We start from the raw sequence: 16,510 nt of genomic DNA, 5'->3' as shown, positions 1-16,510 counted from the left end.
TAAATGTTATTTATTAACATCCCAAAGAGCAAAATATATGGGATAGGGATAGAACAGGAGTTTGCATGTTCTCCCCGTGTCCGCGTGGGTTTCCTCCGGGTGCTCCGGTTTCCCCCACAGTCCAAAGACATGCAGGTTAGGTTAACTGGTGACTCTAAATTGACCGTAGGTGTGAATGTGAGTGTGAATGGTTGTCTGTGTCTACGCCTATGTTTACATTAGACCGTATCAGCGGATCATCAGATTAACGTTTTTAAAATGATTAGTGTGCACACAGCAACGCCAATACACGATTTGCGTGCACACAGCAACACCAATACATGGATACGCTCGGCTCCGCAGGCATCCTGCGCTCCAAATCACTCTGCCCTGAACAGCGAGTGCCCTCTGGAGGGTGCGCACTCCGGCCCTGCGCAGCTCACAGAGTGCGCGAGTGAAGTGCACGAGCAGTGATTCGGGACTGAGCCGCTGTGTGTGTGATCCCAGCGCATATCACTTACCATTTGCAAGTGGAAGGATGGCAAGCCTAAAGACAATCATAACTACACAATGGGCAGTATTTGCATCAGTATTTGCAGTATTTTCATACTTTTATACTCTTTAATGAAAGGTGATACAAGGCGGAAGTCCACGCCGTTTTTCAGCAGTCGCGTCACATGACCAACGCCAGCGAATCAGGAAGGTGGATGTCACAGTGACGTTGTCCAATGAAGACGCCAGCTAGAGCTCAGCACAGCATATTCATGTATTCTCAATGTTTACACAGCACCGGAGCTGACACGATCTGGATTGAATACGTGGACCCTGGCGGATTCCCGTTTCCCGGCGTTTCCAGGCGGTTTAATGTAAACGGACAGTGCATCCGCGAAGAAAACGAGACAGATACGGTCTAATGTAAACTTGGCCTAAGCCCTGTGATGACCTGGCGACTTGTCCAGGGTGTACCCCGCCTTTCGCCCGTAGTCAGCTGGGATAGGCTCCAGCTCGCCTGCGACCCTGTAGAACAGGATAAAGCGGCTAGAGATAATGAGACGAGGGGTAGAACAATGAGGACAAAACTGAAGCTGGTTCCACAGAAGCCTAGATTAGAGAGCAAGTGAAACTTTCTTCACTGTTTTTATGCAGTTTATCAAACCAAGTATCTGAAAAGTGGTTGAAATTTTCTACACGATTGCTGAAGAGGAGAAGTTTGAAAAACACTGAGAATCTTCCCCCCACCACCACCACCAAGAAATTTAAAGATGGCGACTGTGATGGAAAAAGAAAGTAGGCTTTAGTGCTCCTGTTTATCTTCCTCATCAGTCATTCTGCTCAATGCATAAATGAGAGATTAGAGGGATTTAGCCACAAGATGTTGGCCGAGCGCATGATCAAAAGGGAGATAAATGCCAGTTTACAGTCCTCTCGGAATCCGTCACATTCATGCAGGAAGCCTTGTGAAAAACAGCAACCACGCGTTGCAAGAACGACGGTTCAGTTCTCTTATGACTATTCGACACTTCTGCACATCCCGCACCACAGAAAAGCAGCACAGGATGCTCAAATACAGCCACCTTTACGAAAATGGCATTGGTTTAATTCTCAGTGGGGAAACATGCCCATTACCATGGCTAATATGACAATTGCCAGCATTTACACATAATCGTTGATCAAACCTGGGCCATACTTAAACTAAGTTACAAGATGAGGCTGTGTGCCAAGTAGAGACTTCAGGTTAACTTCTTTACATGCTTCCCATGTCTCTGCTCATTTGCATGGCATCTGAGGAGGGACCCGAACCTGCAGTGTGGACGGTCATGCCGTTTTATCAGCCAGACGCTGGCTTTAACCAGAGTTTACAAGTCCAGTTGTAGAACCCTATTATGTAAAAGCCAGGAAAGTATTTTCCCCACAAACGAGAGAGAAAGTCATAAAAATTCTTAACAATGCGCTCCCCCACACCTTTTCCCTCCAGCTATAAAGGGTGACGCAAGTTAACCGAGGGCGACCAGACAGGGAAATGTACTTCCAGAAACATCCCAGAGCACCTCCGTGATGTGTGCGAGGAGTGTTACTGGAAGACCACACAATGGAAACAGTGTCTCAGCCTGCGCCGGCCTCCTCGTATTAAATTAAATCAGCAGCAGCCAAACTTTGATGGCCTTCTATAAGGATTTGGATCATTAAGTGTTTAACTGCAAGACAAAACCCTTCACGGACAGGACGCATAAACCTGATCAGAAGACAAGGACAAGAACAGTTTGGCTGCATCTTCACAGAGATATGTTGTAGTTTGTAACTAAACTATAATTTACTAACAGCGCAGTTGCTGATTAGGGTTTTCAAGCCAATGGGAACCTTAGCACTTGTCACTTTGGTTTTGCTCTTTAAAAAAAAAAAGAAAAAGAAAAGAAGGTCACGCTGCAAAACGGATTACATGCAGTGCAGAAGCAAAATGAAAGTAGTTTCAGAATTTATAAGAAACAGTAATAAGAGGCAAGCAAGAACAAAAATACTTCCCCTTTCATTTTGAAGTATTGATCTGTAAACAGTACGAGTTTCTGATCTTGAATGTCTGCAAGATATGGAACAATTTAAGCACGTTCTCAAACCCGTCCAAACGTTGATTTGCTGCTGTGATAAAACGATAAGGGACTATAATATAGTCAAGATTTTCTAAATACTCAACACACAGCAGGTATTACTAGAGTAAACTCCTTAGTTTTCCAGCATGTTGAGTTTGATATTAAATTCTCTTTCGCTCATTCATCTTCAGGAACTCCAGGTCAGGGATAGAAGAAAAACTTTATTCATCACACGTACACTTATGAAACTCCTCTCTGCATTTAACCCATCTGAAGCAGTGAACACGCATACAGTTGGGTCCATAAATATTTAGACAGAGACATTTTTCTAATTTTGGTTCTGTACATTACCACAATGGATTTTGAACAGAACAATTCAGATGCAGTTGAAGTTCAGACTCTCAGCTTTAATTCAGTGGGTTGAACAAAATGATTACATAAAAATGTGAGGAACTAAAGCATTTTTTAAACACAATCCCTTCATTTCAGGGGCTCAAAAGTAACTGGACAAATTAAATAATTGTAAATAAAATGTTCATTTCTAATACTTGGTTGAAAACCCTTTGTTGGCAATGACTGCCTGAAGTCTTGAACTCATGGGCATCACCAGACGCTGTGTTTCCTCCTTTTTAATGCTCTGCCAGGCATTTACTGCAGCGGTTTTCAGTTGCTGTTTGTTTGTGGGCCTTTCTGTCTGAAGTTTAGTCTTTAACAAGTGAAATGCATGCTCAATTGGGTTGAGATCAGGTGACTGACTTGGCTATTCAAGAATATTCCACTTCTTTGCTTTAATAAACTCCTGGGTTGCTTTGGCTTTGTGTTTTGGGTCATTGTCCATCTGTATTATGAAACGCCGACCAATCAGTTTGGCTGGATTTGAGCACACAGTATGTCTCTGACTACCTCAGAATTCATCCGGCTGCTTCTGTCCTGTGTCACATCATCAATAAACACTAGTGACCCAGTGCCACTGGCAGCCATGCATGCCCAAGCCATCACGCTGCCTCTGCCGTGTTTTACAGATGATGTGGTATGCTTTGGATCATGAGCTGTACCACGCCTTCGCCATACTTTTTTATTTCCATCATTCTGGTAGAGGTTGATCTTGGTTTCATCTGTCCAAAGAATGTTCTTCCAGAACTGTGCTGGCTTTTTCAGATGTTTTTTAGCCAAGTCCAATCTAGCCCTTTTATTCTTGAGGCTTATGAGTGGCTCGCACCATGCAGTGAACCCTCTGTATTTACTTTCATGCAGTCTTCTCTTTATGGTAGATTTGGATATTGATACGCCTACCTCCTGGAGTGTTGTTCACTTGGTTGGCTGTTGTGAAGGGGTTTCTCTTCACCATGGAAATTATTCTGCGATCATCCACCACTGTTGTCTTCTGTGGGCATCCAGGTCTTTTTGCATTGATGAGTTCACCAGTGCTTCAGGATGTACCAAACTGTAGATTTTGCCACTCCTAATATTGTAGCAATTTCTCGGATGGGTTTTTTCTGTTTTCGCAGCTTAAGGATGGCTTGTTTCACCTGCATGGAGAGCTCCTTTGACCGCATGTTTTCTTCACAGCAAAATCTTCCAAATGCAAGCACCACACCTCAAATCAACTCCAGGCCTTTTATCTGCTTAATTGAGAATGACATAACGAAGGAATTGCCCACACCTGCCCATGAAATAGCCTTTGAGTCAATTGTCCAATTACTTTTGGTCCCTTTAAAAACAGGGTGGCACATGTTAAGGAGCTGAAACTCCTAAACCCTTCATCCAATTTTAATGTGGATCCCCTCAAATGAAAGCTGAAAGTCTGGACTTTATGTCCATGTCCATTATATAACTATAACTTGAATATGTTTCAGTAAACAGGTTAAAAAAAAAAAAAAAAAAAAAACCATTTGTGTCAGGTGTCCAAATATATATGGACCTAACTGTATGCTCATGCACATACCCAGAGCAGTGGGCAGCCATGCTAACAGCACCTGGGGAGCAGTTGGAGGGTTCGGTGCCTCGCTCAAGGGCACCTCGGCTGAAGGCCACCCCATGTTAACCTAACCGCGTGTCTTTGAACTGTGGGGGAAACCGGAGCACCCGGAGGAAACACCCACACAGACATGGGGACAAACTCCACACAGAAAGGCCCCTGTTGGCCGCTAGGCTTGAACCCAGAACCTTCTTGCTGTGAGGCGACAGTGCTAACCACTACACTATGGGTGTAGTGTGTTAGGATCCTAACCTGGGAACACTGCGAGTGATGTGAACACTCCCCGGCCAGTCCACTGCAGCCACACCATGTACACATTCACATGTTTTTGGGAGAACCCAGAGGAAACCCATATGAGCACAGGGAGAACACGCAAAAGTCCACACAGACAGTACCCTTAGCTCAGGATTGAACTGGAAACCCTGGAATGTTGCTTACATGATTAAAATGTTTGTGACCTCTTGGGAATTATCTGAATTTCCACATGACTGGATCTTGAAATGGCAAATCTGATCTTTATCTATGGAAAGAGTCAATAACATTTTTCTGTGCCATTTCTTTGTGGAAAAGTATGCGAACCTCTAAACGAATGACCTTTCTGCAAGGACAGTTGGAAACAGGAATGGGTTTAACCTGCTCTGCCATATAACAATGACACAATTTGGCCACCGTCTCTTTACAAGAGACTGCTTTTTATGAGGCTCCAATATAAAACTCCATCTAGACAAAGTTCAGACGATATAAAAGAAAGAAAAAAAGTTTAGGAGGTTGGAAAGGGATACAAATGCACTCGAACAGCCAACCAAATCAGTGGTCAGGCAGATTTCTACATTACCTGGTCTAGCTGGAACACCGCTACCAATCGGAAATGATCTCCGTGAACGATGACGTCATACAAAACGTTCCCTGCGTTTTTCTTTTGTACGTTTGTTAAATAAAACTAGAAGTCTGTTTGTCTGCAATACAAGTTCATGCAAATTAGTTATTATAGATATGCTGTTATTTAACAATTATTTGCTGAAGGCGAGGTGGTTATTATTCACAGGGCCTGAGGCGGATAACTTTTCAAACTTCAAAATTGGCATGCAAAGGAATAAAGGACTTGCGCAAACTTGTCACTTATCTACGCTAGGGCTGCACAATTAATCGAATTTAATCGAAAATCGCGATTTTGGCTGCCGCGATTAAATTAAATGAAAATCGCGATTTATTTCCATTTAAAATGCGGGCTCTGCTGCATATCTGATCAAGCACTTTTTGACCAGTACTCCGCCAAACCATTAGGGGGCGAACTGACACATGTAAGGTTTCATTACTCCGCCTAAATAAGCAAGCAAGCCAAAGTGCAGTGTTGTCAGATTGGGCGGTTTTAAGTGCATTTTGGCTGGTTTTGAACATTATTTTGGGCTGGAAAACGTCAGCAATATGTGGCAACACTGGCCAAGTGCGCAGAGCTTCAGTGCAGCGTCTTCAAGGAGTGATAGCGTGAGAGTAGGTAACAGATTGAGGTGAGAGAGAAAAGCTAATTATGTCGGAACAACAGACTATTTAGCACTGGAGGCAATGCTGTGACCTGCCTTCGCTCATGTTTAAAGCCAGAGCATGTTGATAGGCTGCTCTTTCTAGCTAAAAACTTGTAGGCCTCAGTATAATGCTATGTAATTGTTGCAACTGAGTTTTCAGTTCCTTCATCCTTTGGTAATTTCTTGGATAAGCTTCATTTATTTGTCATTTGGAAATCAGAATTTCTCTTTTAAATTTCATTCTGCACTGAAAGCTGTTCATATTGTTTGTTTGAATATAGTGAAATAAAATTTAAGTGGATTTCCCTAACATCAAGAATAATCGTGATTACAATTTTGATCAAGATAATCGTGATTATCATTTTTTCCATAATCGTGCAGCCCTAATCTACGCCGAGTCACATAAAATACTTTTTGAAATGGATAAAAATAAATCACAATTCCACCTTACCTTTGAGCAGTTTTAGACCAGACTTGGTAGCGTCTTTAGTGCGTTGACAAACAGCATTTTCTTTCATAACTTGTAATTCTTCCTCACTTATGGTGACAAAGCGGTTAGCCGTCATTTTGCCGAGTCGTCAAGATGATTATCGAGAAATAGTCTGACTCGCTCGATCAGTGTGCGCAATTTCCTATCATGACTTTTTTTTTAAATACTCAAGCAAATTGGTTATCAGGTGTTGGTTAATCAGAATCAAGAACACAATAGCATAGTGATGTAAAACAATATAATCCCCTTCTTTAAATTTCACCCGAGCTCCTGGGTCACAGCAGCACGACATTCACTTATCGTGCGTTCTCTCTCTGACCCTTCGAACGCTGTTATCCACTGACTGACAGCGAGAGAGAACGACCAGTATGCAATGACAGAAAGGCTTAAAACACTTACACATTTCTTATCTGATGGACAGAAATGCAAACAAATATTTTTAGCAAACAGATTGCAAAAATATTCATACCCCAAATTATACAATTAATCAAGGATTCCGTGTGGAATGAGAACCCACACGCGTAGCAACAAACTACTGAGTCATAGCGTAAAGATCATCAAATTCATCTACAAACGCTTCCAAGGGGTGACTCTCCTGATTATGATGCTCCGAGCCAGACATCCTGAGACATAGGAAAACAGTGAATCATGGGACTAGACTGTTCAATTCCTGGCAAAGTGGGTTCTACCACCTGCCAAGCAGCAGTGCATTCCTGCTTAGGCACAACAAACAAACAGCAATAAAAACACCAACCTACATTCACATCGAATCAAATTCACCTCCACTGGGAGGGCAGTGGACTTCATTTTGGACGCCAGGTTCCATAATGATACTTGTCAGTACTCGGTAGAATCCGGTCAAATGAAGAGCTGTACAATACTCTTCCTTGATCAATCTCCAGGCTTTAACTGAGAGAAGATCTACATCTGCAGGGTAAATCCAGAGAGCGCCAAGCTGATCCCAAACAGATGAATGTGCAGTTAATTAAAGTCGAAGTTTTATGCTCACTGCTCATACGCTGCCATAGTGGCTTATCCTCCGGCTGTTCCCTTGGCAACTACGCTCCAACCTCACAGCGGAGGGCTGTGGAAGAGATTACTTATCGCTCACCTAGGCCGTGACATGAAAGGGTTCCCGAAGCTCAATCTGCTGAAGGTGTTCTGAGCAAAGTACAGTGTGTTTGGAAGAAGATAAAGAAATCAGGTCCAGTAATAATAACTCATGTGGAGTCCTTTCTCTCAAGATGATGATATGAGAGAGAGTTGGCTGCCAGGGATCGGATTCACCATATTTAAGGTCTCAGTGGCTGTGGACACAGTTCACATTCCGCAAATGGTGAGAAAGGGAGGAATAGTGAAACAGAGGAGAAAAGAAAGAGAGAGCACAATTTCTAAAGTGATCACGTTTATCTTTACGTTGGTGTTTATGTATTCAGACAAACAAGCTCCAGAACTTAATCTTACTTATGGGATCCCAAGTGGTGCAACAGAACAGAGTCTGTCAGGAGACTGCAAATTTGAATCATGATGATCCTACAGCCGTGAGCCAATAACGGACCAAAATTGGCCGTGCTCTCTGGTTGGAAGGGATGGCACTCACTCACTCTCTCCACTGAGAGTTGGTCACAGTGATGCTGCATTGGCATGTGTGAGCTTGTGTATGTGGTAGCAGTTTGAAAAGACACAGTTGGCTGGCTTCATGCGTCTCAGAGGAAGCATGTGTTGACCTTCACCCTCCCTGGTTGGAAGCTGTTATATGATGGGAGGAGCTGGCAGGTGGGTGAGAATTGGTGAGAAAAACAAATACCCTTACTGACTTACATCTTGCTTCATTTGTTAACCTTGGTCTTGCAGCAATGGGTAATGTACAAGTGGTACACAAGACACTATAGAGATCTTGCAGTCACATGACCGGAAAGTACACAGCCGCCATCTTGTCGGTAAAAAACACAGCTGAATACTGCTGCACTCGTGTACAGAATGGATCAATTTCAACCGACGGACTACACGGCTCATTTTTCTAATGAACAGATAACTAGATATAGGTCTAAAATAAACGATCTACAGATTAGTGACCCTTATGGCTTACCGGACGGAGTTTTCACGACCGTGTCAGTGGATTTTGAACTGCCAGCGGAATACCCGGACGTGTATAATTACCTCATTAACTTTCCCTCGCTGTTCAGTGGTGAAGCACTGCGTGCTTATAAATCTCTGGACAGTTATCTTTACAGAAATTCAGGATTTGTCAGCGACTCAGATGCGGCATCTTGTAAACAAGAAAATAACAATCCTCATTGGACGGGTAAGTCACTTAAGTATTGAGTATAGCACTGACCAGCCGATTATAGAATAGAATAAGGTAATTCCAGCTGTAATTCCAAATCGTCCGTCTTGTTTACCATGGATCTGGCGTTGGAGAGGTAAAGGCTTAGTAGTGGAGATTTGAGTGGTTGTTTTCTGAGCTTAGTCAACAGGCCGGCTCCGCAGCCTCACTTTTGCTTCCGCTCCCGGCACCGCCTCCTTCACTTTGCTTCTGATAACAATCCACGGAGACCCCGCTGGTCTCGCTATCTCGTCCGGAATGTTGTGCATGCAATGGAAATCGCTACAAACCGTCATTTTCTGCTGGAAACCAATGTCCAGTAAGTCCATACGGTTGTAGTGGATATTGAAGTCCGGTACAGACGAACAACATGCAAAAATACACACAAAAAACATAAAAAACGTGCACAGGTAGGGAGAGCTTGTAGCCACAGCCGTTGTAGTAGAATTGTATATAGTAGGGTTTTCCAGAAGAAAAGGTAGAAGTAGAACCAGAAGTAGAAGGCGGAAATATGGTGTTTGACCGACAAGATGGCGTCTGTCACAATCTGGATCGGCTGTGATGTCACATGCAAGTGCTCCATAGGAGTCCTTTGGGATGTAGAATTCACTCTTAAGCTGGGCATACACTGTGCGATTTTTTCAATCACGGTATTCAGCTGCTGCTCACACTGTACGAGTGAATCGCAGGGGTAAACAGCACGCAGCTTACGATTCCTGTTCTCACACTATACGATCCGATGCTCGGATGCGATGCTCAGGATTTCAAACAGGTTTGATTTTCATCCGATCGATCGGGAGGAGGTCGTGAGGTGTTAATCGCTTGTCGTCACCCCATGTATACTACACGATCCGAGACGCACGATTGAGCCAAAACTCGGCCCGATCTCCAAAATAGTCGCACGAGTGAAAATCGTGTCAAAATCGGGCCAAAAATCGCACAGTGTATGTATGCCCAGCATTACGTAGTAGGATAACTATACTGAACAAAACAGTCATTTGGAAGAAGAAAAAAGCATCCAACTGTAAAACCTCACTATAAAAAGATCTGCATCTGATGAGTTCTTCTGCAAAAATGTAAACATACCTCATCACCTCCTACAGCAGTACCTCAGCAGCCTCTAAAGCAAGATTTCCATGTTTAAATACACTGGAAAAGGCCACACCTTGTGACCTTTATGAATACGGAAGTACATTTTGAGTAACCGCAAAAAGGTCCCGTGGTGTCCATTTGTGGAATTTGCATAATAATAATAATAAGCACGTCTTCCCATATTAAACTGATATGAGCAACACACCCGGAGTTGTGTCCAGGTTTAAAACGAGTCACAGGTATATTTAAATAAATTATGAAGGTGTTACATGCCAGTGGCTAACGTTGTTAAGTTCTGTTTTCCTGAGCAGGATAGGAACTTGCCTCTGGCATGCTTTTTGCATAAATGATAGATGGAACAGCAGGTTCCTTGATACTTCAGTGTATTTTGATACCTCGGTAACCCAATAAGTTAATGACCCATCAATTATACACTCATTTTGTCGAGATAAGCACTCTTCAAAAAGGTATTATAAAAGTGGTTTTGGAAACAATATTCCCATTTTCCATATCGGTTACACTGCTGCGGGACACATTTCATCTCATTATCTCTAGCCGCTTTATCCTGTTCTACAGGGTCGCAGGCAAGCTGGAGCCTATCCCAGCTGACTACGGGCGAAAGGCGGGGTACACCCTGGACAAGTCGCCAGGTCATCACAGGGCTGACACATAGACACAGACAACCATTCACACTCACATTCACACCTACGGTCAATTTTAGAGTCACCAGTTAACCTAACCTGCATGTCTTTGGACTGTGGGGGAAACCGGAGCACCCGGAGGAAACCCACGCGGACACGGGGAGAACATGCAAACTCCGCACAGAAAGGCCCTCGCCGGCCCCGGGGCTCGAACCCAGGACCTTCTTGCTGTGAGGCGACAGCGCTAACCACTACACCACCGTGCCGCCCGGGACACATTTATGATTTCATAAATTCATCCTCTGTAAATGCTGCATCATGGTCAGGGTTGGTTTATTTTTGGAAAAGGCAACTCACCAAAAATATTCAGGGGAACGGAAGCGGGATCGTGTGGGATCGGGATTACTTTGGAACCCTTCAAGAACTAAAGCTAAGCAGCCACTTGATTTATAAACCCTAGTAATACCAGGACATAAGTCAGATTCAACAACATTCTCAGCAGCACATTCACGTGTCCATGTGCAAATGTTTGAATTGCACTGAAAGTGCAATAGGAGGCAAAGTCCTGTCAAAACACGTACACAGGTAAACATTGCTGCTGTCATAGCAACTGGCGCCAAATCTCTCACACACACACACACACACACACACACACACGGTATCTCTGCAAGCCTGAGCATCCAGGAGAAGTGATACAGGCAGGTTTACCAGAAATAGATTAAACCAAGTAGAGCAGTTATAGAGGCCCAAACAAATGTAGTTCTCTTTTTAAATAAATTAAAAAGCAAACAAAATAATATACGGTCACTTTGAAAGCACATAATGCACAGGCATCTCAAAAGCCAGGTTTGAGGTATGTGAAAGCAGCTGTGGTCAAAGTGCCGAGTCAGAGAGCTGAGTGCGGCGAGCAATCGCCCCGTTTGGCCCATTAAACACGACCCATTTTGATGCAAGACAACACGAGTGACATTTTGAACCACTGCGTTTGTTACTGGACGTAAAAACGTTAATGCACTCACTGAAATGCTCGTTAAAGAAACATACACGAATATCGTACAACCCTTACTAATTACGCCAGGTAGACATGTACTTTTACCCCATCAACAAACAACTGTGTAATTCAATGCCACGTGATGTTCTTGGGAAACAGGCCTTCCTCATTTGAGAACTGGTTTTGCTCAGGTTCGCAGGTAGTAGCAGCAGATCAGGTAACACAATATGCCTTGTTCAGCGGTGCACCAAAGAGCAGAAGGTCTGTTCAAGAGCACCTGCATGCTGCTGTATAGCTTTTCTTTATCCACACAAGACAATAGAGATCTTGCAGTCACGTGACTGGAAAGTACACAGCCGCCATCTTGTCGGTAAAAAACACAGCTGAATACAGAATGTACAGAATGGATCAATTTCAACCGACGGACTACACGGCTCATTTTTCTAATGAACAGATAACTAGATACATGTCTAAAATAAACGATCTACAGATTAGTGACCCTTATGGCTTACCGGACGGAGTTTTCACGACCGTGTCAGTGGATATTGAACTGCCAGAGGTGGAATACCCAGACGTGTATAATTACCTCATTAACTTTCCCTCGCTGTTCAGTGGTGAAGCACTGCGTGCTTATAAATCTCCGGACAGTTATCTTTACAGAAATTCAGGATTTGTCAGCGACTCAGATGTGGCATCTTGCAAACAAGAAAATAATCCTCATTGGACGGGTAAGTCACTTAAGTATCGAGTATAGCACTGACCAGCCGATTATAGAATAGAATAAGGTAATTCCAGCTGTAATTCCAAATCGTCCGTCTTGTTTACCATGGATCTGGCATTGGAGAGATAGAGGCTTAGCAGTGGAGGTTTGAGTGGCTGTTTTCTGAGCTTAGTCAACAGGCCAGCTCTGCAGCCTCGCTTTTGCTTCCGCTCCCGACGCCGCCTCCTTCGCTTTGCTTCCGATAACAATCCACGGAGACCCCGCTGGTCTCGCTATCTCGTCCGGAATGTTGTGCATGCGATGGAAATCGCTACAAACCGTCATTTTCTGCTGGAAACCAATGTCCAGTAAGTCCATACGGTTGTAGTGGATATTGAAGTCCGGTACAGACGAACAACACGCAAAAAATACACACAAAAAACATAAAAAAGGTGCACAGGTAGGGAGAGCTTGTAGCCGCAGCCGTTGTAGTAGAATTGTATATAGTAGGGTTTTCCAGAAGAAAAGGTAGAAGCAGAAGTAGAACCAGAATGAAGTAGAAGGCGGAAATATGGCGTTTGACCGACAAGATGGCGTCTGTCACAATCTGGATCGGCTGTGACGTCACATGCAAGTGCTCCATAGAACAGAATCGCGCATACATTTTAAAGCATTAAGTTTTAAAGACGGGGTCGTACTCAATTTTAACTGCGTGTGCAAGACGGCTATCCTGTAATCATTTACGCAGCGTGAAGGCAAAAGCACACGTATGAAACCACTAATATTTTGCAAGTCAGCGTGGGAACCTGTCAACCAGAAATGTTTTGTCTCTGACTTGCTCTTGAAGATGCATCGTTTGTCCAGATGCAAAAAAGGTATATGAGTGAGCACGTGATAAATGCGGCTTGCCTAGCATACACGTATCTATAGTTAGAAATTAAGTATACTGCCAAACCTCAGAATGAAAAACTCAATGCACACAAAACGAGATGTAGAGAAATGTCCTGAATTCAACCTAGACTGTATCAAATTAATAACAGAGGGGCAAGTACTTTCACAAATGTGCTTAGGGTCAATAGTACACCATCAAAACAGGTTCCACGAGCACGTCTGTAAATAAAAATATGTCCAAAAAAAAAAAGATGTGGTCCAAAGTTTAAACAAATACTTGGCTACACGAAAGAACTTGAACAATTCAATTTCTGTGTCAAAATCCTTATGGGCTGTTTTACAATCGGGGTACAAAGTTTATGTCACAGGGGTCCAAAATTCAATTTGATTCAAACTGGTTCTTGTACCAGTTTATAAGTGAAGGACGAGTTAAAGAACAGATTTCAGGTAATCTTTTGACGTGTGTATGGTAGTTTTGTGTAACCTGCTATAAGATGGGAGAAACAAATGAAGTGATTCTCGGAGAGGACTTTTTTTTTTTTGGACAATTCAGAATCCACGACTTCCATAGTGCTTTTAAATATAAGGCTGTAAGCTTTGTGTTAGTTGTCTCTAATATTTATGTCCCAATATCTTGACCACATTTTAGGATGAAAATCATTTTAGATATGTTATTTTATATTGAAAAATTAGCTGACTTTGACACAATTACATACTATTTGATCAAAATAGTCTGAAAACTTCCTGGCATTCAACATTAAAACTTAACTATGTTTCCAATGATATGGAACCAGATGTGTGTTTTATGGTATAAAGAATGATTTAAGTGATGACCTTTTGGATGACCTTTTGGAGCTACCTGTGGTCAAAAGCACTTTTTCTAAATGACACGAGTAATTTTGCTAAATATGACATATATTGCCATACATTCACCAAAAATAACGTTATCACCAATTTTTTTTGCTATCACAGGGCTACAATAAACAACCAAGTTTATTTAGTCAAGCCTTTTGATATTGAAGATAATAAGTGTTAAATGTGATTTTTAGCTTGCGTACCCTGATTGTAAAACAACCCTTATAGAACATCTCATCTCATTATCTGTAGCCGCTTTATCCTGTTCTACAGGATCACAGGCAAGCTGGAGCCTATCCCAGCTGACTACGGGTGAAAGGCGGGGTACACCCTGGACAAGTCGCCAGGTCATCACAGGGCTGACACATAGACACAGACAACCATTCACACCTACGCTCAATTTAGAGTCACCAGTTAACCTAACCTGCATGTCTTTGGACTGTGGGGGAAACCGGAGCACCCGGAGGAAACCCACGCGGACACGGGGAGAACATGCAAACTCCGCACAGAAAGGCCCTTGTCGGCCACGGGGCTCGAACCCAGAACCTTCTTGCTGTGAGGCGACAGCGCTAACCACTACACCACCGTGCCGCCTCCTTATAGAACATTTAAAAAAAAAAAAAAGCTGCAGTCACCAGTTCCACTTAGTCATCTTATGCTTTCAACTTGCTGAGGGCAGGTGGGTAATTCAAGGTTTAAGTCGCTCTTGTTCTTCCATTCTCTATGCCCCCCCCCGGCCTTCCTTTCTCACACAAGCGTACAAGCAGACTGCCAAGCTCTTTTGTCTCTGGAAAGCTGAGGTCACATTTCTTGGCAATAAAACTAGCCTCAGTTTGAAAGAGAATTGCAGTAAGAGCCCCAGGGCCTGATCTTCCTCCCATCTTAAGCTTGTCAAACTCTAGATTTGCCATACTAACCAAGGCTCGGTTACTAGAAAAAACACTGAATCTTTGTGCAAAGTATTTCACTTCTTAAGCAAAGTGATGCAACAACAGTCGAACAGCCATCAACCTGATAATTCTCCCCACAGTCTCGTCCGTCGTAACTGATCTCGTATGCAGCACAAAGGGCCGAAAGCTTTGTATCGGACAGACGCTCTACTATGTCGAGGCAGGGGGAGGGGTGGAGAAACGGCTGGTAGCCCTGTGCCCTACACCGCTTGTCTCAATTCTCTCTGCCCAGCCTCGGTGAGGCCTCATGATACAGCCACATTCAGTATCACGTTGCCTGAGGGGAATGGCAATGTCTGACTCTCTTTCTTTCTCCGTCTCTCATACACGCACACACTTTCACATAACACTAGTGTAAATTCATGCAGTGGGGTGCAATACTGCTCTTTCAGAGATGGAACCAATTTGATGGACATAGCAGATGACCAACTCCAGGACTTTCTCACCAGCAAGCATGCGAGATTCTCCTTCACTCACGACGGCTTCAAACTAAACTTTTAAAAAGCAGGATTCTGCGTTTCAGTCCAATGACTACATCTTGTATATCGTGTTGATGAACCCAACATGGTGTTCAGTTTGATTTCCCACTGCACAGAAAGGCATGTACACTGGTTTCAACCAAGATTCTGAAGCTAATGGCCAGAAAAGTGGAAAAAGATTTCAAACACTCCATGGCACAAAGGAGGACCGTATGATGCTGAGAATTTAAAACGGGCCAATCAGGAGGAAGTCCATCTGATCTGGTAACACCAAGGTTGCTGCTTAGCAATAGGCAGTGCAGGGATCTGGCCTTCCCAGGAAGTCTCCTGTCCCAGTACTAACCAGCTCTTTGAGACGCATGGGTGTGGCGCAGATCTCGGTTTCCACGGCCTTTGACCTCTTGCCTATACAGCTAGAGTTACAGTAGGGGGCTGGTCCTCTGGTAACCGCTAGAGTTTGACTTCCCCACTTGCATCTGTGTTGCAGCAGGTACCATTTTTATGATGGTCTTTGGTAGGACCCAACCACGAGTAGAACTCACGATCTCCCAGTCGAGAGGCGGACACGCTAACCACTAGGCCAACTTGCGGTACAGCTCAGCTGTAGCTTATCTAAAATGTACACAGCTCGAAATTCATGGTGGTCTGGTCGCCTGAGGCGACTTAATTTGTCATTTGGCGGATAATTCCTGTCACTAGCCAGCCCGGCTGGCTAGTTGAAAATAAAAAACATATATGAAGCGAAGATTCAGACACACCGTCAACTAAAGCCGCCACATATTAAGTGTGTGCCGTGTCTGCGTTAATCGATGTGTTTATCGGCAGGAGTTAAGGCCTCTGCATGCTCTTGCGACAAGGCTTTCGCAGATAGCTTTTCGCAGACAGTTGTAATTTATTGTTGAGCGGGGATAATAGGCGTGCGCGATGTCATTCACCGGCACAACGCAAGGGGGCGCGAAGTCGCTAGGAGTAGTTGGTGGGTGTGGTTAGTGGAGTGTTTATCCTCCGGTTACTTATAATGACTAGAGCT

General features: G+C 43.6%; 1 protein-coding gene across 2 annotated transcripts in view; it reads right to left on the bottom strand.

Annotated features, from left to right (window-relative positions):
- Nucleotides 1-16,510, bottom strand: part of dennd4c (DENN/MADD domain containing 4C) — a 108,977-nt gene that overhangs the window by 71,735 nt on the left and 20,732 nt on the right. Inside the window, exon 1 of one of the 2 annotated variants that reach the window (XM_060934939.1) lies at nt 6,517-6,977. The exons of the other annotated variant lie outside the window; for it this stretch is intronic. The gene's annotated coding sequence lies outside the window, so the exon portion shown is untranslated. Of the gene's footprint in view, nt 1-6,516; nt 6,978-16,510 lie in introns of those variants that run through there. 2 annotated transcript variants of the gene reach the window in all.

Source organism: Neoarius graeffei, chromosome 1 (genome assembly GCF_027579695.1).
Source record: "Neoarius graeffei isolate fNeoGra1 chromosome 1, fNeoGra1.pri, whole genome shotgun sequence".
Taxonomy (NCBI): domain Eukaryota; kingdom Metazoa; phylum Chordata; class Actinopteri; order Siluriformes; family Ariidae; genus Neoarius; species Neoarius graeffei.
Note: the sequence above shows the minus strand (reverse complement) of the source record. Positions and strands in the feature narration are given on the sequence as shown.